The sequence below is a fragment of the Poecilia reticulata genome, chromosome 11, assembly GCF_904066995.2.
Source record: "Poecilia reticulata chromosome 11, P_reticulata-male-v2, whole genome shotgun sequence".
In the NCBI taxonomy this organism is placed as follows: domain Eukaryota; kingdom Metazoa; phylum Chordata; class Actinopteri; order Cyprinodontiformes; family Poeciliidae; genus Poecilia; species Poecilia reticulata.
This window is the reverse complement of record NC_088840.1, coordinates 14,705,753-14,728,480: the sequence shown is the minus strand read 5'-3', so window position 1 is coordinate 14,728,480 and position 22,728 is coordinate 14,705,753. Positions and strand designations below refer to the sequence as shown.

Below are 22,728 nucleotides of genomic sequence, written 5' to 3'. Positions count from 1 at the left end.
AGATAAACAGCCAAGAGCAGGGGCAGGGAAGCTGGCCAAAGTCGAAGGGAAGATGGATGGAGCTAAATACAGGGCAGCCCTGGAAGAAAACCAGCTTAAAGATTGCAAAACGCTTGGGGAAGGAGGTTCACCTTTCAGCAGGGCAAAGACGTTAAACATACAGTAAGAGCTACAGTGCAATAGATCAAAGCAGTTTCAAATGCTGCAACGTCCCAGTCAAAGTCCTGACCTAACACCAAAAGGACACGTGGCGATATAAACAAAAAGATAATTCAAGATGATCCTCATCCAATCTGACTTAGCTTGAAGACTTTTTGCAAAGATAAACGTCGCTAACTTTAGATCTGTAAAGCTTGTAGAGTCATAACCCAAAAAACCTTCCTGCTATTATTTTGAGCAAAAAGTGGTTAAGGTTCGGATATTAACTCAAACAGGAATGCAGATACATGTCATACTCTAGTAGATTTTTATCTGTAACACAATTGAAACCATGCAGTGGTTTTCTTCCACTGTGCAGCTCCGCACAGCAATGTTTATTTATGCAGGGCACTGAAGTCATACGTTGTTCTAGCCATTTATAAAAACCATCACTGTTTCAAAGTGCAACCAAAATAAAAATCTGGGCAGAAGGCTTCCTCACATACACCATAACAGTTCATAAACCACAGAGGAAAACTGTGAAAACAAACAAAAATACCCTCACTAATCAATTCAAAACTTTGAAGAGCTGACAGTTTTTTTTAAGTGCTATTTTGTTTAACCAGAACTTCAGTATATTTATCCTTTGCTACAAAACCGTACAAAACAACGGTTATTAATATGTAGCATTGTTTAATGTGCTGTGCTTAGTTAAATAAATCTAATGAGAACTGAATCAAATTGGATTGGATTGGGACTGGGGGGCAAAAACCCAACTAAAATTCATAGCAAAATTTGCCTGAGCGCCGCGCCAATGCTACTACATTTCCCATGACTCTTTGCGCGGCAGCCTTTCGCCGCTCCTCCTCCCACCGGCGTTCCCGGCTACAGCCTCTACAGCTGGCCGAGCGACCGCCGCACAGCGCGGCAGGCTGGACTGAACTGAGAAGCACCGCGTCTCTATCGTCCTCCTGAAATGCGCTCGGGCTGCGCAACGAGACACATCTCTACCTGTGGCCTCCACAAACACAGAAACCCCGCTTCTGTTCCTCTACTCCTCCAAACGTAGCGCCAGGGGGGCGGGAGGCTTTGGACCAGCAGCTTACTGAAGGAACCCGGCTACTTTGGACTCAGACAGCCGCTAAACGCTCGTCGCTCCTCGGGCTCTGGGTAAGCGCCCCTTTCCAAACCTTCGCATGTGAGTGTGTAAAAGTTGTAATTTGTAAAAGGTCGGGGAGTGGAGGGTTTTCTATATTCGTGAGGGTTTCTGGAAAAGTTGAGCTGCAGACCGAGAGGGAGGGGAGCGGCGCGTCGCGGTGCAGCGACTGCGGCAGCCTCGGTGGTCGCGCTGAAAGCAGAATTAGAGAAACGGTGAGAGGAGAAACTTGTTGCCATCTGTGCATACATTTCAGTGTTCACACATAGCGCCAGGCATCTGTATGAAACTTCTAGTTAATTTTCAGATGTCAGATGCGCTGCTGCTAATGAACTTCTTTTATGGTTTTAACTCGTCATTTAAGCTTATGTCAGCTGTGTGGGCTCATTTTGCAGAACAAACATGGGAAGCTGTCGCATTTCTAATTTAATCCTCAGTAGGGTAGGTGCTTGCTTAAAGATGCAAATCAACTTCCGTCATTCTTTTCGACTTTGTCTTGTTACAGCTTTGCACACATGCACAAGGAGAGCACTGATGTGTGTGAGTACTTGTATATTTTGCATCATTTCCTCTGCAGATAAAAGTATTCCGTTATGTAATAAAACTTTCAAATAATATCAAAATCCCGCCCTAGAATTTCATTTTCATGGCCACCCATTTGACAATTTGTAACTTCAAATCATAAATGAAAAGTCATTTTGATATCATCAAACTTTCAACAAGCGAGTACCTTTTTGGCGGCTGTCAACTTTAAACAGTCAATAAATTTGTAATAGTTCACCCAAAAAGAGCTCTTTCATATCCAGATTGTGTTCTTAACATTAAAACAATGAGAGAGAGAGAGAGAGAGAGAGAGAGAGAGAGAGAGAGAGAGAGAGAGAGAGAGAGAAAAGTCCTGCCTTGAAACAAATTAACTAGCTTACATTGTTTCTCCTAGTAAAACATTATAGGTAAATCCTGTAAGTCAGATATAAAATATTAACCTCTGTTTAATGAGTTCAGTCAAATCATTTGATTCTGGTGCATCTGAATAAATTGGTTTCTTCAAAAAATTGCAATATTATTTGCAATATTGCAATTAATTTCTGTTAATACTTATTATTATATAGTTACAGGTAATAAAATCAAAATGCAATTTCTTAGACAATTGTACTATTGGACAAGAATATTGTGGGTCTACTGAAAAATATGTCCATGTGTTGTATGTCCATGTGTTACTTGGCGGGGCTCCTTTTGCCTGATTTTCTGCTTCAGTGCAGTGTAATCAGCCCTTTCATTCTGGTGAGGTGTTCAAGAAGCCCGAGTTGCTTAAAAAGCAGTGTTCATGTCTTGCTTCGTTGGGTTTGCCGTTTCTCATCTTCCTCTTTACAACGCCACCATAGATTATCTGCGGGTGTTTGATCAGGAGATCTTGGCGACATATCAATCACAGTGATACCAGGGATTAAAGAAGACATTGGTACTTTTTGGCAGCATTGGACCAGGTGCATGCTGTAAATAAAATCAGCATCTCGAGAAAAGTTTTCTTTCTTTCTGACTTTCTTTGTTTGTTTCTGTCTTTTGTTCAAGAGGAACAACAAACGATTCATGCATAAATGCATTGATTGGTCGTTTGTAATATTCTAACGTTTTTAGGAGTTAGTTAAATGCTAAGTAAGTCACAATCACCTAAAACTGACAATAACCGTTAAAACACATCACTCTTAAAGTTAAATTGTAAGTACCAGATTATTTAGCTGATTTTAGAAAATTCTTCCTCTCTTTAGATGAATCCAAAAGGGTTTTTTCCATGCAAAGTTTCTCATTTCAAACGGCTGTGTTTTTTTTTTTTGAAAGGATGAAGCAGTGAATAGCGTGAACACCAGTACAAGCACAAGCAGGATCTGTAGAGTCGCTGGTAGTAAGATGCGTCTTTATAAGCCAAGTTTTATAAACATCCTAATTCGCTCACGATGACACGAGTGACCTCTTTTCCTCCACCTGATGCTGAAGCCGTCAGGCATGCCTGCACGGCCAGACACACCTCACTGTACTGCATCCTGTACGGTATGCAGATGAGAAACACACTCAATTCTACAACAAATCCACCCTTCTGCTCACCTGCCAAATACATCCCCCTCTTTTTCACACTCTGGCGGTTCTCATTTATCTTATTCACACACGCTGACACGCACGCATAGACACGCAAACGGAGCCAACAGAAGACCCCCCCCCCCTTCAGCTCCCGTTGATGCGCGCCGTTGTTGAATACGCTGGCAGATACCCCGCAGCAGTCTGGCTGTCACACAAGTTGACATTCACTTCAGCAAACACAATTTGCACTTTGTTTTAGCTTCCCTTTGCATTCACAGCACTTCCTTGTGTGATATGCTAAACATTAATGACTTCTCCTCTTTCTGGTGGCATCTTTTGATAAAAACATGGTAAATGAATAACAATTTCTCTCTGGAAGCGGGTTAGCCTATTGTCTTTACATAAATGTACAAACCACTGATTGACAGCAGCAATAAACGCCTTTTGGTATTTAAAACCCAGATTGAAGTCGAGGGATTTAGATGAAAACATCTCAAGAGGCTCAATCCTTTATTATTGTGCTACTACGTGTGCATTGTACAGAAGTGACAGGGAGGCTTTTGCAGCTTAAAACACACATGTCAGAAGGGTCAGCGCGGGGAAATCTGCACATCGCTAAATCCCCGTCACCCTGTAAGCAACTGACTGCGTGGCGGCGAACGGCAAATGCTTTGTGACAGTTTTAACTTGCCGGTATTCATAGTGGACTGCTAATCCGGGAATTTGGATGGCGATCAGGGTGGGTGTTTGCAGCTGCTGCATAAAAGGCGGGAGATGAGTTGAAGCAAATGAGGACGAGGGTGGGCTACTAAACTGTGTTTGTTACATTGAAACGAACACCCAGGTTAAAAGTCCTACTGTTAGATTGAATCTTATTGATAGATAATATACAGTACAAAGACGATAAATCGATTGTAATGATTATTTGAAGATTTAATTTCGTAGAAAATCTGGATTTTATTTATTTTTTGTCACCAATGGACTCCTTGGGTTTCCGTAGTTCAGAGTGTTGTCAGCCTGTCTTCTGAATTTATGTCAACTCACAGAAGGAATCTTAGAAAATACGTTCAAAAAATGGCTTTTATTTCAATGTTTTGCCATTTCTTTTGCGTAAACAATATTGAATTATGCAAATGTTTGTATGTTTAGCCTTAAAAAAACCAACAAAACCTGCTATGTGTTTTCTCAACTAACATCCATGTACATTTCTGCGCTCATTAAAATGCCTCTGCTGGATCTGGAGCGTCCTGTTCTGAAAAGGATAAATTGTAATCACTCCTTCTCCGACTGCTTGGCGGGCGGCGCTTCATCACTGGCTGTCGAGATGTCGTTTAGCAGACTACACACATTTCACAGTCACTTAGGCTTTAACAAGCAGGAACACCATCCCCATCATCTGAAGGCAAACAGTGGAGCCGTGGCCCCAGATTTTACAATTACGCCGCGCGCCCTGTTTGACACTCCTGTCCGTTGGAGGCGCGTACACCTGGGGGAATTAAAGCGAAGATTGAGTCTGGAGGAGGGCGCGTTGCTCTGACTAGCAATGAGCGTTTGTTAAATGTCCAGCTTCCTGTGCACTGAGCAGAATTCAATCATCAAAACACAAAAGAAAACCACAGTAAATGGCCTGGGATAGAGTTAACTGGGGAGGCAATTATTATTTTTTTTATTAGTAAGCATTTCCTGGAGGATTTATTTATTTATTTATTTTTTGGTCAACAGATTCATCCTCTCTCCTCATGTAAGCAGTTTCATTGAAACTACACGAAATAAATAGGAAACCTCTAAGTTAGTGTTGGTGTTTTTACTCTTGACACTTAATGAAATGTGGCCTATTTAAAGTGTGTGTGTGTGGTTGGTAAGAGAACAAAACATTTGCAGTTAGAGACGCTTGTAAAGCTTGTGGTTGTTTAGCGCGGAGCACACTGTGGGTTGACGCATCACTCCCTGCTAAAGACGTAACCATTGGTGCTGCTGGGTTGATCTCAGAGAAGGTTTTTGCTGGCCATTGCTTTGCTTATCGCGCCACTAAAGCAACATAATGAGTAAAGCTGCAGCTGCTCTGCTGGGACAAAACTTTTACTTTATCTAGAATAACATTCTTATCACTTTGAGTAGAACGAAATGCAACATTACTGTAAACCTATGAGCTCTTTGTTGAAACTTGCTGTGTGTGTGTTGTGATTGCTGGCTGCTTTACTCACTCGTGCTGCGTTGATGAGTTGCTTCCCTGCTCTGAGGTCCTCCTTGGAAACACAGACTTCCCTGCTACAGGCAGAATCACACGTTAGGGGAGTTATTTGTTGTGGCGTAATGAGGTTGAGCTGTGGTGGCGTTCTGGTTGTCGTAGAACCAAATGGTTCTCCTGTTGAGAGCAACTATGTTTGACTCCGGTACCAAACCCTAATGGAGTGAAGGAATCTAATCTGTTGGCATTACCAACAGAAATTCAGACTTATTAGTGCAGAATGAAATGAATGAAACATTGTGTGGAACTCAACAGTAAGAGCTGATATGCATCCACGAGGAAACTGTGCTTCGGGAGACCAAAAAGTAAATATTTTAGCAAATAGGTTTTAAGAGCGTACAAATATGACTTTTTAAAATGGAGACTCTTCCAATCAGATGCAGAACCAGAACCAAAACCTTTACCAACATCATTTTTGGATCAAATATTAGGCTGCACCTCCTGTGGTTCATATACTATTGTTCTGTGTTTCTGCCCATCAGATTTTCACCCTTGAATTTGCGGCTAAATATGCTGCACACAAGCATAATGTACACAATGGTTTCATAAAATGCATGTAAGCAAATGTTTCATTGATTTCAGTAGATCTTTGTTTGATTCTCCAGTTGATTTTAAGCTTCATTTAAACTTGCAGGAAAATCCTGTCTGAGAACAGTCTGCCTGTTTGGTTTGGCCTTCTTTGGATACATTTCAGAGTGGAGAGGCAGAGAATACGGCAAATAAAGAAGCTGGTGTTAAGAGAATTAATAACTAAGGATAGGACTTAGTGCAGCAAGATTCATTTACTTTACAGAGTAGGGACAAAGAGCTTCAACAGACATCAGGAAGGTTAACTGGATTACAGTAAGGTCATTACTTCATGCTCTTAAAGCTTAATCTGTTAGGGATTTGTAAATCTTAGCTGTCAGACTTAAGGTAGAAATATTTATAATCGTAAAATAAACACAGGCATTTATTGCAGCACTAACAGAGCTCTGTACGCTATCTTTTAAGGAAAGGTAAAGAAAATGTCAGTCACATAAATCTGACTTGGTTTCACTAAAGTGACACTGTTTGGTGAGATCTCTGGCTCCTAATTATGTCACTGAGTGAAGCTGCTTTTCAGAACTTCTCCCCAGGTTTTTACACCCCCCAAAAAAGCCATTTTACAGCAGCAGCTTTTCTAAAATAAATTTGCCAGCTCTGCAGTTAGATGCTGATAAGATCATGCTTATGTTGTAATTAATAGCCTTGTAAATGCAGCTGAGGAAATGGGCAAGAGCTGGAGCACATATAGACTTTATTGCATTTTGTAAACATTAAACGAATGCAAAATAAAATATCAAAAATTGTGATGTGGCCACCGTCCAGAAGAGGGCTGCTTCCACAGTTAGTAGTCTGGTAGACTAAAAAAAAGCCCTTTGAGTGCAGAATCAAATTAAGACTTTTAGTTTTTTAATTCCATATTTTGTTTCATATGCACACAAATCTCAAAACTGAATGCAGAAATTATAAAATAAGCTGCGTCTTTGGGGAGTTCCCATCACATTTTCTCCAAATCATGGGTACGTATATATAATTGCTTCTAATTTAGGTTTTTACTGTAGGCCACTTCAGATAGATTGTGGTTATTGTTTATTCTAAGCTCAAAAGTGCAGCTATACTTCTCTACCTCTTATTTAAATCCATAATTTTGTTATATAAAGAGTCCAATTCCAGATTGAGAAATAATTTGGTGCTGGTGAAGGAAGAAGCATAAATCTTCTACTGCAGCACTCCAAAAAAAATTACAGATTTCTGTGGTAATTTAGAAATTTTGTCCACAGCTTTTAAAGTTTAGAAGCTTCTGAAAGGAAAATGAGACAGAAGCAGATTCAGTCAGACAGCAATAAAAACATGGAGCTGCAGTCAGACGCAATAAATGAGGGAAATAAAAATGAGGCAATAATTTGCGGGGGGGGGCTGATATTGATCTGCAGTGTCTGAGTTGGGTTACCACTGCTTCTTTTTTGCTCCTCAAAAGCAGCAAACCTCATGAAATTGATTTTTAATCCTCTTCTCTCATTCTAGAGGGAATTTTTTTGTCTTGTTTTGTTTTTGTTAGTCCCGTCTATTGTAGTCTCTAGAGCGTCCATTGCACTGCTGCACAAACTTCAAAGAAAGAATAAAGGATCTTGATCAAATTTCCAGATGAGTTTTAACAAAAAAAGTCAACAAATCAAATAGCAGCGGATAGGTGTTTATGTGACTTTCAGTTTTCTTGCTTCAGGAAATCCTTTCAACTGTAAGTGTAAAGCAGGGAAATTACGTAATGATGAGCTGAGTCAAAAATAATACAGTTAATCAGTGACGGGACAAATGATTAAACCGTTTTCTAAATATGGAAAAATCAATCAAAAATTGGATCTAAATGCCTAACTTGGTAAAGTTTATAAGATTATAGCATTAAATGGACCAGTTAGGTTTTACTCTTTTGTAAAGCAAATCTGACACTGTGTAACTTCATCATATCGTTTTAATCTCCTACCTATTTGTGTGGTTAAAATGCTGTTCCTACATTTTAAAAATCTTTTTACTGAGTTTCCAGGGGAAATGCGAGAGTGACAGAAGGAGACTTCATGGTGTACAGAAAGGGACCAGTGACTTGCTGTCATTCTGTATTGAGAAAGTAATGAGGCAACGTCTTGTTTGTCTTCTGAAAACAACTAAATGCTAGAGGTCACCTTAAGCTAACAATCACAAGGACAGTTGAACGCACAAACAGCTTATTGAAATCTTAATGGACAGACGGATTCAGTTTGAACTTAGCATCTGTGGTGAGAAACAGTCGTTTTGCTATGAAGTGTTTCTTGGAGAACCAGGCTGTTCTTATAAATGTTCAGTTTCGCTGCAGACTGAAGGCTCCCTCATGCTCAGGCGTACACATCCTGTGAGCCGCATGGATGGCTGCGGTTTCGTAGTCGAGCGTACCAATCACCGACATTTGTTGTGACAAACTCCTTTATTTCCCACAATCCGAATGGATACTGCATCAGGTTTGATGAGCTGGTTAGGTGCCTCATTTCTTCTTCATCAGGGCAGCCGCTGCACAACTGTTAGAGCGACACAAAGTGGCAGCTGTGTGTCTGGGCGTCTGGTTTCTCCGACTCTAAACCTCTTTAATTCTGTTAAAAATATGAACACCAATTCCTGCTTGCGTGCGGATATCTGCTTTGAGTCTATTTTAAGTCTACCTCAAGTACACACGGGTCTCTGCAGAGTGAAGTACGTGGAAACCTTAAGATGCCAACTTAACAAATGAGTTCTGCTTTAATTAAAACCAAAAATGTCTGTAGTCACAACTGTAACCTGTCTGATAATTAAGCTTCTAAAAATTTTGGATCAAAAAGTCCTAAAATTTCTTTCTTTATTTATTTTATGCGTTTATGGAGGTTTTGTTTTAAAAGGAAGCCAACAAAAACTGCTAGAGTGTAACAGCAGAACGAAGAAACGATGCATAACTTCTTTTTCATTTGGTGTTTCTCTAATATTTCACACATTCCTTGCGTGTTTTAGAAAAAATAAGTTGCAACAACATTTTAAGCTAAGCTTATTATGTCAGCTTGTCAACCTCTGGAGCTCAACGTGTTGCATATGTACAAACACCCAACGATGAAGTGGAACTTGTTCTTCCTGATGTACAGTGGTTGGAATCCTGCCTGATCATGCCCAGAGATGCACTACCAGCCAAAAACAAACAAAACATAGCAGAAAACGTGCAATCACATACCGAAAACGCAAGTGCTTCAAATAAATAAACAGTAAATTAAAGCATTTCGAACACACACTGCAGGTGGTTCTTAGCAGCTTCCTCTGAATATTTGGGTTTGCATAATTCCAGTTTTATTTGACTGTGTTCTGTGAAGCAGCAAAGAAAACTTCCCTTAGTGCTGCGGAGAGGAAGATCGACATAATTAGTGCATGTAGAGCCACTGAACATTTTGAAAACAATTCACTAAGTTCTGCTACAAGGAAGCTTTAGAGGGATATCTGAGTTCCTCTTTCTAGAAATCATACTTGGCAGAATTTGTTATAAAATGTGACTGGTAGATGGTTATGACTTGCATAATATATTACTGTGAATAGTCATTTACTACGCAAGGTTACTTGTCGTATGTATCTAAAGCTTAACCAGAAAGCTTGATTCCCTCATTTATCAATGTAGCTGACAAATCTATCACTATGACAACACCAACTTTCTCTCAAGTGGTGTTTGTGCGATCTAAGCTTCAAAACAGACTTTACAGGCAGAGACGCTTCACGTTTCCTTATTTATTCGTTCATAACCTCATTTTAATTCCACCAAACTGGTTTCTGATGTCGGGAAGATGAAACATCATGCTGTCGCCGACTGACACTGAGCTATGCCAACAATCTCTAGTTTCAACAGCGGAGATCTGACTCTGAGATTTCTGTCAGTGTACAAAATTATTTGAATGCCACATAAAGAAAACTGTAAAATAAGAGCAGCGTGAAGGAGAAACTGACGCTGATGTAAAAACATATCTAAACAGGAGTGCGGAGATGTGAGGAGAGAAACTGCAATGAAATTGAACAAAAGAACAATTATGAGCTCTTTTTCTTTCCACATATTTAAATGCTTTGAAGAATACCATTAACATCACTCACAAATGAAGAAATAGTGTGTATTTAAATAATGTAAAGTTAAATAACGTGAAGTTAATGTAAAGTTGTGACATAAAAACAACAGTTTGCACTAAGTATCGTGTTAAACATTGCCACGTATATTTAGTCATTTTCAAGTTATTTACAACAGGTAAATAATATATCAAAAGGTGTCTGATAAAGGAGTTTCACTGGAGACTAAAAGACTGAACATGACTAAATAGAAAAAAAAATACTTTAAGTTTTCCTGTCATCCTGTATTTATTTATTTATTTTTGCCTTTTATTGTTTTAACATGTTTTTTTTTTAATTGGAAAAAATATGATTTACAGCTTTTTGCAAAATATAATGTGGAAAGACTGTGAAAGAGCACTTATGGCTACCTGAAGATGTTTACTTCTTCGTCCTCAAGTCAAGCAGTGTGTGCAGGACAGTGTGGACAACCCACAACGTCCTCTGCGTAGCAAGTCAAATGGAAAGTGTGGTTGTTACACCATCATGTTTAACACTTTTAAAAGCTGGAATGTGCTCGATGTGTCGCATGTGTGACCAAAATATAAACAAGTGTTGACTAAATGTTTAGTTGAATAAAGAGGAGTGGGGATGGAGGACTGAAATCAGGGGGGACGATGCACAGACAATTGCCTGGACTGTCCTTGTTGCCTTCATGCAAAGAGTTGCTGATGCAGCAGTTGTACTTGCAGTTGTACTCTGCTGGGAATAGATGCTATAATGTCATCCGAGGGAAGGATCCTCATTTTAAGCACTGCCAGAAACAAATATCCCCTCATGCATTTAAAGCACAGGCGTGTACTCACAGGTCCGCTTGCAAACTTTTTGCACTTTCAACAAGCCTTCTCTGTATGCTCTACAAAATGGCTTGTTATGTTTTTGGAAAGAAATTCTGTGTCTTGTTGGTTCATTGTCTCTTTGACTCCAAGTTGGACTAAACTTTGTGTTCTGTGTATGCAAGTTGGTCTTCATCTTTGTCTGTGTTTCTATGTTTCGGCAAACATTTTGGTCTTAAAAAACAGTAAGCAGTTTTTAATGTATTAATTGTTTTTTAAAGCAAAGGGAATGCCTTATCCTCAGCATAAAACTACGTTCCTCAATTTTATGCTTTTGCATAAAGAAATGTGAACTGATCTGTAAAGGACTTCAAGAGGAAGAATTTAGGGCGTAGTCATTCGTGCCTGTGAATGTAAACCTGCAACGGACCTGACTTTTAGGAAATAGTTTACAAGTTAACCTTTGCTAATTTTGAAGAAGTTTTGTTTTGGAGAGGTTTTTTAAGTTTTAATGTCCTTTGACTGTCCTGAGAATTTGCCTGGTGTAGTCTACCGCTGCTCTACCCAGTCAACTTCAAGTTTTAATATGTTGCAGATTCAGAAATTGTAAAATATTTTGGATACTGTTGCATTTTTTTTTTTTAAATCTCACGTCACCAAGGCTGACTGTTCTACGTATGTAAAGCTGAGACACTTTCTGAAATACAAATATTTATTGTTAAAAGTCCAAGAAATCTGCCTTCCTTCACATTCTGATGCTTAGTTTGTCTTCACCATGTTCAGATGCATAAATGGATTGAGTTGCTGTCGTTTGTTTGATTGATTTACTATTTTTGTTAATCAGCATTTACATGTACCTAATAAATTGGCCAGTGAGTGCATAACCCTATATAATTTCACACAATCAGATTCTAGCCAGATAAATTTCAATCCATTTGTGAACCAATCTGTTTGTCTGCTTTTCTGCTAATAAAGTGTCCTTGTATATGACATGCAGATCAACAAAAGATAAAGATACAGTGAAATATTTCATCATCGGCTTCATGTGATGCTCTGGGTTTTATTTTTACGGGCCTTTAATCAAAGTCCAACATGACTGCATGACAGTGAGTCCATCTGTGTTGGATGCAGCCTCCAGTCATGGTGGTTTCTGTGGTGAGCGTCATGTGCTTGGAGAGAAATAACATTTCTGTTCATGGACAGTTTATATCTGAGCTGAAACAGGGTTATCTGGGACTTTGGGAGGAGATGATACTCAAAGGCGAGGCTGTTTATTGGTTCTCTCTCTCTCAAAAAATTCTTGCTTACTATTCCACATAAACTGCACGTAGCCATACATGCCAGTGAAGGTGTTGTAAGGGTTTTCTGTGCTTCAGTTTGGTTGTTTCCTCCCTTTATGTGTTATCAGATGATGGATGGACAGGCAGATGATTGGTTGTCATCCATCATAAAGAACCTCCGGCTGGCTGACACCATTTTCCACCTTCTCTCTGTATTTCTCATTTTCCTTCCTCCTCTGAGATTCTGTTTGACCCTTTTTCTTTTTTTTTTTCCAATTTACCTTTTCGTTTTCACCACTTCCACCTGGCCTTCCTCTCCCTTCCCCCCTCCTTGTTGTTTCTTAGGCGTGTTTCACATTTTTCTCTCAGTTTGCCCACTTTCTATTCCTCTTTTACCATTTGTCACATGTTTCTCAAAGTGTACCCTTCCCCTTTGCCAGCCCACTGTTTATAACTCACTCTAGTTTTAAAGAAATGTCAGCTACTCAAAGACAAGTTTGTCCTGCTTGCAATTAAACCGTACCTCCCTCTTCCCTTTTCCCAAGCAGGCTCATAATAGGAAATGCCCCTGTTATCTCGTTGGGTACCAGTGTATTAATTTAAGCCAAAGGCAAACAAGGTGTGGATACGTGCTCTACTGTGTCCTTGCTCCGATAAAGCACACGCTGGCTGGTTCTATACAGAGCCCACCTCTTCAGGCTGCTTTTTTCCTCTACAGTTTGAGTTCATTATGCTGGTTGCGGCACAAGAAGGTCAAGAACAGATAAGCCAGAAAGCAGAAGTGAGAACTGCAGGAAGGGAAAGGCAGAGCTTTTTTGGGCCCTTATGGACATTTCTGTCGTTGGCTAACCCCACATCTTACTGCACATGCTTATTCAGGAGAGATTTCTGTGGCCATTTCCGTGAGCGTTGTGCATCTTATCAATCAGTTTACACAAGCTCTTGAGTATTAGCTTAATTCAACCACATATGAACAAAAAAAAATCCCACGATATGCAAAATGTTGATGTCTATTCAGTACTTTAAAGTTTATCTTGATCTGTCTGAAGATTTTCAGTCAGGATGGGAACTTTAAATCCAACATGTCATTAGTTTTTATTAGAGGTGTGCCGATTGATCGGCCACCGATCATAATTGGCCGATTTCCGTGAAAAAGTGTATGATCGGTGATCGCCGATCACTGTCTCTTGTTGCCAATCACACAAACCGATCACCTGCATCTCATTTCGCAGCCTGCCTGTGCAGCTGGTTTCCTCTTTCCTTCACACTGCGCAAACGCGCAGCAACAAATCCTAAGCGATGTAGAACTATAACGCACTGAGTGAATGAGGAAGTTTGCGTGTTGCGGTGGATAATTGAAGCACGTGGGGTGAAGCAGGTCAAAATGCATCAACACGGCGATTCTAAAAAACAATGCCATGTCAAACATGACGGAGTTTGGCTACATCGAGGCTCACTGCACTAAAAAATAAAAAAGACACATGGAGCGATCAGATAGCAGGTAAAGCAGCGCACAGCTACAAACACTCACCTGGATTAGCATGACTGTCAGAAAGCTGAACAAATAACTCGCAAAATTATTTAAGTCTTCGAGCTGCGATGTAAGACGCTGGTTCTGCTCTCGTTGTTGAACCGCTGTTACGCACTACAGGTAGTAATATTTGACAGATGGAGCGCCGCTTCTGCTCCACCTGGTAGTGACTCTCACACCGAACCTCTGCTTAAAGCTGCAGCATCTAACCTAAAAAAAAATAATTTTACATACATATTAAAACTTTCACTGTCCTAACATGAGACAGATAATCTCTAAAAAAAAAAATAATTGATCCCATCTGCCTCTTCCCTGCTCTGCATAATTACTCCGCTCAGTCAGAAACAGCCACTCAGAACTGGCAGTAATCAGCTAGCTGCCATGCTATCAGGAAGGTTTCATTCAGTAACTCAGGTGGCTTAAGGTGGCTCTTTATTGTAATGGAACCTGTATTTGCCTTTGAATGTTATGTTTTATACTTGAATTTCTTTGGCAATGTTGAGAGGTTTTATTTTGACTTTTTGCATTATTTAGCCTCTTCAGAGCCTTCATATGTTTTCAGTCTGTTAAAGATAGTATTATCAATAGCAGGACAATTTGCATAATGCCTGTTTAGTTTTTTTTCTTGGAAAAAGTTATTAAAAACAAGTTTTTGTCTAAATTAAGGTGAATTCATGGTTCCCTTTTCCACATAATGTAACCGGTATTGCTTATGATTAAAAAAAAAATTATGTGATCGGTATCGGTGATCGGCCCTCATGGGTGATCGGAATCGGCAGGAAAATACCTGATCGGCACATCTCATTGTTTTCCATATTTCCAGATTTACTCTGGACCATTGTGACGTGATTTCATTAAAGTAATAGCTGTCACAGAGGTGGCTTCATATTTGCTACAAAATAATTTGACATAGAGAAGTATTTATATTTTTATGAATCACCCAGTTGTATAAGTTTGCACACCCTTCAACTAACACTTGGTAATGGCTCCTTTTTATTTAATTGCAGCATTTCTTACATTTACCTGGCAAAGTTTGAAGAATTTGGATGACAACAAGTCTCCATAGACCATGAGGATATTGCTTGTTGGCAATCCTTCCAGATGTTCTGTCTGTATTTGGTCTGGACTCTTAGGCTACACCAAAACTTGAATTTTATTCCAAAAAACTCTTTGTTTGGTCAATTTGGATACTTGCCTTGAATCGCTGTTAAGATTTGATGAAAAATGGTCATGAGGCTACTAAGAGGAGGACAACATACCGAAAAATGAGATGCAGGAAATTCTGGTTATTAGTTTTTATAACTGCTCTACATGAGACAGACATTTACACATTCTGCTAATGTCTAAATAAAGGAGTATTACTCTAACGTAGAAGTCTTTTATTGTGTGTCATGGTGATGAAATCAGACCTGAGTTATTGTGCAAAATTTCAAGCGTATGTAGCACAAGATAAACACTGCACATCAACAAACATTCCCCATTCAGTGCTGGCAGCATCATGGTTTGGGATTACTTGTCTCCAGGTGGAACTGGTGTTGTTAATGAAGATGAGTGAAATTAACATGTCTTTTTATGAATTAAAAGAAAAAAAGCATCTTGTAACAAGGCGGCCTTGTGCGGCTGGATTTACAGTGAGGATGAAAGTTGAGCTGGAAACAGCAAAGGTTTATTCTTCCAGAAGACGAGAACAAAACCCCAGGTGAAACTGCAGCCTTAAATTGTCCCAAATGTGAAGGACCAAACCACCTTTTAAATCACAGGGAATCTCAATTTACCAATTTCCACCTAGTGTATATAAATAAATAAAATACATTTGTACCAAATGACACATTTCTATTTATATAGCAATATTTTATGTTTTATCCTTACACCATAGAAACACTACAAACCCCAGAAACACTTTCCCCCCTCCCACTTTTCCATGGCTTCTCCCAGAACCTAAATGGTGTCTGGACCCAGCCTTTGTCCAAACACCCTGGAGAGGACACAGAAAAGACGGCCACTCCATCTTAGCACCTTCACACTTTACAGATTATGCATGGACATTTGCTCAAGTTTTACCCACCAGTAGCTCCTTGCTCTGAGTAACAACTGTCCTCCCTTCACAGGGATAAATATACTTGAGTCGTCTTGTGTGCAAATTGTTATTGATGTGCAAATCTATGCTTAAAGTGCAGTGCGAAATAAAGTGCCTGTTAATAAAGTGCAAAAAGTGCTCTCAAAGTGCTATACAGTGACTTAAGTAAAAATAGTTCCAGGAATGAAGATCTCTTTATTACACGTCTACTTTTAGTCTCGTTGCTGTTTCATATTTTCTCATATTGGCTCTAACATACCTGTAATGTGGTCCTTTTTTTTTTTTTTTTACTCTTCTCTTGATACGTTTGCGTATAAAAATCCTTAATCTGTTTGAAAAAAAATAATCCTAAAAGATGTAGCTGCACTTTAAGCTGTTGAGGTGTTTTTATGTCTTCTCTCCATCATTGCATTGGTGAACGTGGATAGCTTACTCTAACATTGTCATTGCACTCATTCAGTGCGATGGCAATGTTAAAATAATAATTTGAAACATATTTGAACATCAACAGTAACTAATATGTTGACTAACAAGTCTTGAACACTGTTAGCTGTAACATCTGCCTCTGATCTTAAACAGCAACAACAAACAAGCAAGTTTTCATTTTGCCTCCAGTGCATGACTGCTTTAAGAAATTTACTTCTGCAAATAAATTCTTTTTTTTTTTTTTTAAAGATTTTCTGGAGCCTTTTTGCCAATTAGTTTTGTTGTTAGTTTGGTCTGGTTAATGGACCTCGGGGCTTTACAACATCAGAGCATTGTGTCTATGCAAGTGTGTCTGTGTTTGTCAAGATGAGAATGGAAAGCAGTGATAAATGAGGTGGGGGGGAAATTGCAAATACGAAATGGATGCAATTAAAGGCATTATGTCTTCATATAATGTGATTTTCATTCCATAAAGATGTTGTTTATTGGTATTTTCATGCTATTCAGGGAACTTACTCCGTCTTCTGCTGCTCTTCCCGCTCACTTGTCCTTCCTCAGTCTCTGTCTTGGCTGGGCTGTTTGAATAGACTTCTTGTGTCTATTTGCTGGCTGCCGCTAAATCTGCTTCTTTATCCAAGAGAAGATGGCGGTGGGAAAACATAAAGGAAAAAGGAAAAAAATACACAGACAGAATGTGACAGTCAGGGAGTTGGGTCTGAACGAGCGAGTAAATAGATTTTGATAAAAGCTGTTTAAGCCGAGCGAAAGAACAAGGACCGTATTGTTAAGACAAACTGAGGAGACTTTCTCCTCCTGAACAGTCAGTTCCTGATGTTTTCCTTAGAGTCTTTGTTGAAATGTTAAAGGATTCAGAAACTTCACTTGCTTAACAACTGTTTGCTGTCATGTTCGCTTGGTTCACCAGTATACGCCAGTGTTATTTGAACCTCCTAAGTATTTTTCTTTTTTTTTCTTTTTCCATGTCTGTATTTCTGCTGAGGGCTTCCTATCATGACACATGTGTGTCTTTAAATGGACCACCTGACTTCCTTCTTCTTGGTTTGAAGTCTTGGCACCATGACATCCAACAGCGAAGTGGTTGGGGTTTATTCTAATAGATTTCACTGCAGAACCACAAAAACCGTGAACCCAAGTGAACTGTTTACTGCTGAACAGATCTTGCCCTCCCTCATGTCAGCCCTTCATCAACTTCTCAGCATCATCTCTGAGTTGACTCCATTCACGACTGCTATGCGTCACACAACCAGCAGCAAAATGGGGAATGGGCTGAACTGGTAATGGAGCTTTTCTAGTCGTACCAACCATTTAAAGGGTTTTGCACTAAGACATATAATTCACCCAGTACCACAGTAAGCAAACCCATATTTTTATGAATGCATCATAATCTCTAAACAGTTCATAACAAGCTGGATATGGTGCCTGTTTGTTAGGTCTCCAAAATACCTCTTTTAGATGTTTCTCCTGACTGGATATAAATGTTTGTTTTTAGTTCAAACAGACGTTTATTAATCCCAGTGGGGAATTAAATGATGTTATAATTCACATTATCCAAGTTTCTCCAAAGATTTGTTATAGATTCTGACGGCTGTGGACAGAAAAGTTCTCCTGTAGCAGTCTGTATTACAGTGAATCTGAAGAAGCCTCTGACTGAAGACATTCTGTTGTAGTAGAACTTTCTCATGAAGAACCTTCTTTACACAATAATCTCCAGAGGTTCCAGCCATTATCATCTTGTTTTCCTTTCACATAAGACTATTTTAAATCTTGGCTATATGAACTCATATTTCAGCTGGAGGGTTTACTGTCAAATTTATCTCTGGGCCATTTCTCCATTATTCTTTATTGTCAATAGCTGCATTCTTATGTGGCTTTGTAGCTACTTTTCAAATTGTTTTTATATTTATTTCATTGCCTCCAACATGAAAATATTTATAACTATTGAGAGTTACAAGCCTCCACAAATGAAGATATATTGCCATAATGTTATGCAGACTCTCCCTGATTATAGTGCTACTTTATAAAAATACTTAAATTCTTTTCATTTCCTTTTCTTTTTTTGGTTGTGTAAGGTACTCCTTTAGCCAAGAGACAGTCCTGATTCAAAGTAAATCCAACAAAAGTATTGATAAGCCTGTAGTGCAGCAGCTAGAGGACTTTCTTTAGAAGTGGGGAAAAAATAAGTTTTGACTGGAGGAAGACCAATAAGAAAGGGAAGATAAAAGGGATTTTTACCTTCCAGCTTCTGGTAAAGGAAGTGAAGCAGAGAAGGGAGTGGAGCATTTCTAAGCGGAAGACGTAAGTCTGAAAAAGGAGCAGACCCACTGCAGCAGGGTGCCACTCTGAGCAGCAACAAAAACAAAAATAAGCTTTCAAAACAGAGACTAAGCCCTAGACTCCTTATGAAAACCAAACATCTTAAGTGAGGGCAAAAGGACTGGAGAAGAAAAGTCTGAATTGAGAGGAAGGAAATCAAAGTACAAAGAGGATGGTGAAAGTATTTCTGAACTGTTTGCTTCCAGAGATGACCCATATCATTATAAATGTCTCCTACATAATGAGTATAAAGCAAACAGTCGGATGCCTGAGGACAGAAAGGCACAGCAGCTGGAATTGGTTAACAATTCTAGTTTGGATAGAGGGGTTTTTTTTATGACTAAAGTGGGAACTTATGTGAGAGAGTTTGTGGATTTAGAGGAATTTCAAACTGGGAAAAATAGAGCTGAGGATGTGAGCCAACGACAACTCTCAGACAGACTGGGAAGTGACAGGATGCAGGAAATCCAAGATGGGAAAAGACCTACTTCATGCTGCTCTGCCAGACATAACAGTCCTTTTTGAAATTCCCAACACTCTGTGGTGAATCTTGCAAACTAATGCTTTCATTACAGCTTGTTTTTTTCCCTCATCACAAAAAGATTTTTTCATGCAGTGTTTAGAAAGAAATGTACTAAAAAAAAAATCCCTCCAAGCTTTAGACGCTGTCGGTAAATAAGTGTGAGAAATTATAGATCTGTTTTTTTTCTCATTTGCTTAGCTTTTCTCTTATAATATAAATCTCGTTTCTTATATTTTCCCAGACCATCAGCGTGGACCAACCTGACATATCATCCACAATCGTTTGATGATATTCAATTAAAAGCTGGACTCTCCATCAGAGTTTGATTCCCAGTGGGTTTCCTGTCCTTCTAAACCCGACTTCTAGCAACGCAAAAAGGTAAATGTAAACCTGCAAACTTGTCTGTCTTTGACTTGATACGACCTCAAAACTGTGTGGTAGATTTATACACTCAAGAAAATTGCATCCTTATCAGAATAAAGAAGGTACAATGAGTTGGGCAAAGTCTTTTCAAACTGATTGCTGACTGACTCGTCTATAAGTGCTCTTACATGCAAATAAGAAGGGATTTATTGCTGAAATGATGAGAGTTTCACGAGTTACAAACTTAAGGAGCAAATATCATCCATGTACTATTACCTCCTGAGTTGTTTAAGATACTAGAATCGGATGTTTTGGAGATGTTACAGGTTTTTGTGTGGAAGAAATTTGCTGTTGAGGAACAAACACTGATGCCCTTTTGCTCAAATCTAAGTTGAAATGTTTGTCATGAGAATAGTTATGCCTTTTCACTGTTCATTATTCCTCTAATCTGGATATTTTACCTGCACTAACATGTACTGAAAGCATATAATGGTTAACCTTGACCATACAGGCTGTCATTGTCAGCTTGTTACAGATCTGTTCTGATAGTTTTCCCTTTAATACCCGTCTGTGTACTCTGCTTCTGTGTTGTTGCTCTGATTTAATTTTCATGCATTCAGTAGCAGCAGGAATGCACGAAAGACTTTGCAACATTTGTCACATTCTTCTTTCACATCCTAACACTCGGATTATTTTTAAGGTAATGCTATGAATGCATTCACACCGACCCTGAACAGTTCGCTTTAATCCAACTCCTGTCTCTGTCTTGTCTTTTAGAGTTGTGGCTTAAAGTCTGTTTTCAGTAAAAACCAAACCATATTCCCCAGCAAGGTTTTGGGAGACTCTAGCCAGACCTGGATGTTTAATTTTGTAGAAAAGCATTCAGGTTTTTCAACCACGACTCCTCAGAATAGAGATACAGAGATTACAGGAGATTTTTTAGCTCATGTAGAATATAGCCAGTACTAACAAGAAACTCCCTCGGTGGCACTGAGAAAACATCTTCAGATAACGGTCGGCCATTGTGGTCCAGTTCAGGATATGTGAAGGACCAGGTAACAGCTAGTTAATAACACAGAGTTGCCCCTAACGTTACCATGTATGCACAGCAGGTGGATCTAGACGTTGTAAAAAGTCTTTGTTTTTGTCTCTGTAACCAAATCCACTTTTCATTCACTAAATATTGAGAAAGCTTACGCCTTGTGCACATTCAGTCGGGCTCAACCTAGTCAATAACTAATCACTCAGACAGGATGGACAGGTCTAGTCATTAAGCATGCTGAACCCTGAAAGCTACACCGCTAATGACCCTGGATTGCTTCTTAGATAGACCCTGCTTAAAGACGTAATACCATAATGACCGCCCTCAGCCTCAGTCAGACGACACACCTACCAGAGTTCTTTGTGTCTTGCTGGTTGGAACGACAAGAATTAGATTCTTCTGCACAGATATGAACATTAGCAACACGGCATCTGCCGGGTAATTTGTGCAGCTGAGCTTTTCTGTATTTCCCTTCCCGCAGTGTTTTCCCAACAATACGGACACCGTTCCAGAAATTTCTAATCCTATTTGCTGTGATGTTGGCGTTGCTGGCTCTCTCTGGGCTTTTTTAGCACTTGTTCATGTGCTGTCATCTGGCATCCAGCGGAGGCAGAAAAGCGAGCATTAAGCACGCTCATCTAATTTAGCCCAGCTTTCAGGGCCGCGTTTCGCGAAGTTGACATTGCCGGTCGAGCGTGCACAAATTAAATCAACAAGGATTTGCAAGGAAGCAGATCCCAGTATGGCCAGATGCCAGACAGCCCTGCACCCCATTGGAAATACGCAGCCTGCTGCTTTTGTATGAGAAGCTCTCTGCCAACGTGAGGCAGGATTCTTATCTTAATAAGTGAACCGAGAGAAGCCTCGTCTGGCCTGGTTGCTTTGGGATGTTCAGCAATATCAAAAAGCCAACTCGGCTCATGTTGTTAACCTGTTGTTAAAGGTTTCGATTCTATTCCACTTGCAGTGGCGCAAAAAGTGGGTATGCAGCGCATGCAACGCATAGGGGCGCAGCACCAGAGGGGGTGTCAAAACCCCGTCTGGAGGGGGCGACGCGCCGATGATGTTTTCCCGTACACTTCAGCGCGCCTTACGCTCCTTCACCTCGCGCACATAACGAGGTAAATGTAGCGAGTTTTACCCTCCACGTATCGTTGGGTTTGGGGGGGTGTAGAGCGAGCGTATGTTTTCTACGCTCCTTCACCCTGACATACCTTCCTTTTGGGGGGGGGGATGATTTATGTTTTCGCATCCACCTGAATAATGTGTAGTTGCATCCCTGTCCACTTGTACAGATTTCTGTGGTGTGTCTCACTCCAAGGTTGCAATTTGGAAAAAATATGTCAACCAGATGTTTTCTCTAGAAGCCCCTGAGTCACCAATGATTTCAAAGTTATGAATCAAACTTGGTAAACAGGGTGTGTCCCATACTTGCTATCAAAATAAAAAACAAAGAGATGTCAGCTGTCCAGAGACTAGATTTCTTCTCAGCTTGGATGTTTGAAGACATGTTGTGGTTGTGAAGTTTGTTCATTGGAGGGAGAACTTGTTTGTGAGTGAGCGAGAGAGGAAAGGAGTGGAGGTCAGAGGCGCCAGCAGAGTGGATATGTCTGGCAGCTGTGTCATTTTACCACATAAAGGATTGTGGGAGAATTACAACAAATGAGCAGGAGGACAAACAACACATAACCTACCCTGTAGTTTGTGAGTGGGCATGTCATTTGTCAGTGAAACTACTCATTTGTCTGCTGCTGCCTTTACTGACTTGCTATTGTGGCATTCACAGATGGTTGAATGAGTTCAGTCACAATAGTTGCTGACAAATGTTAACAGTTATAAAAAAAGGGCTATGGTTAAAGATGAATGCTGGTTAAATTGTTTGTTTGAACAACATACTTGTGTTTTTTAGAAGCACAATAGCTAAATGTAGTGTTAATTCATTTTTTCACTAGTTAAATTTTACCATTGCAAAGAGGAATTGTTTGATCTGCAGTTGCTGTGGATTTTTAAAAACCAACATGTTCATGTTGCTATAGTAACTGTGTGCACTGATGCTGCAAAAGTGATTTTTTTTCTCAGGAGAGTTTCTCCTCTGCATAAGAAAA

At 39.7% G+C, this 22,728-nt stretch overlaps 1 protein-coding gene across 3 annotated transcripts in view; it reads left to right on the top strand.

The window, feature by feature from the left end:
- The first annotated feature begins 1,010 nt into the window (after positions 1–1,010).
- Positions 1,011–22,728, top strand: part of pag1 (phosphoprotein membrane anchor with glycosphingolipid microdomains 1) — a 59,317-nt gene continuing 37,599 nt past the window's right edge. The window contains exons 1-2 of one of the 3 annotated variants that reach the window (XM_081612779.1): positions 1,011–1,308; positions 19,460–19,596. The gene's annotated coding sequence lies outside the window, so the exon portion shown is untranslated. Of the gene's footprint in view, positions 1,337–19,459; positions 19,597–22,728 lie in introns of all 3 variants that reach the window. The other 2 variants (XM_008422045.3, XM_081612777.1) reach the window with 2 other exon arrangements.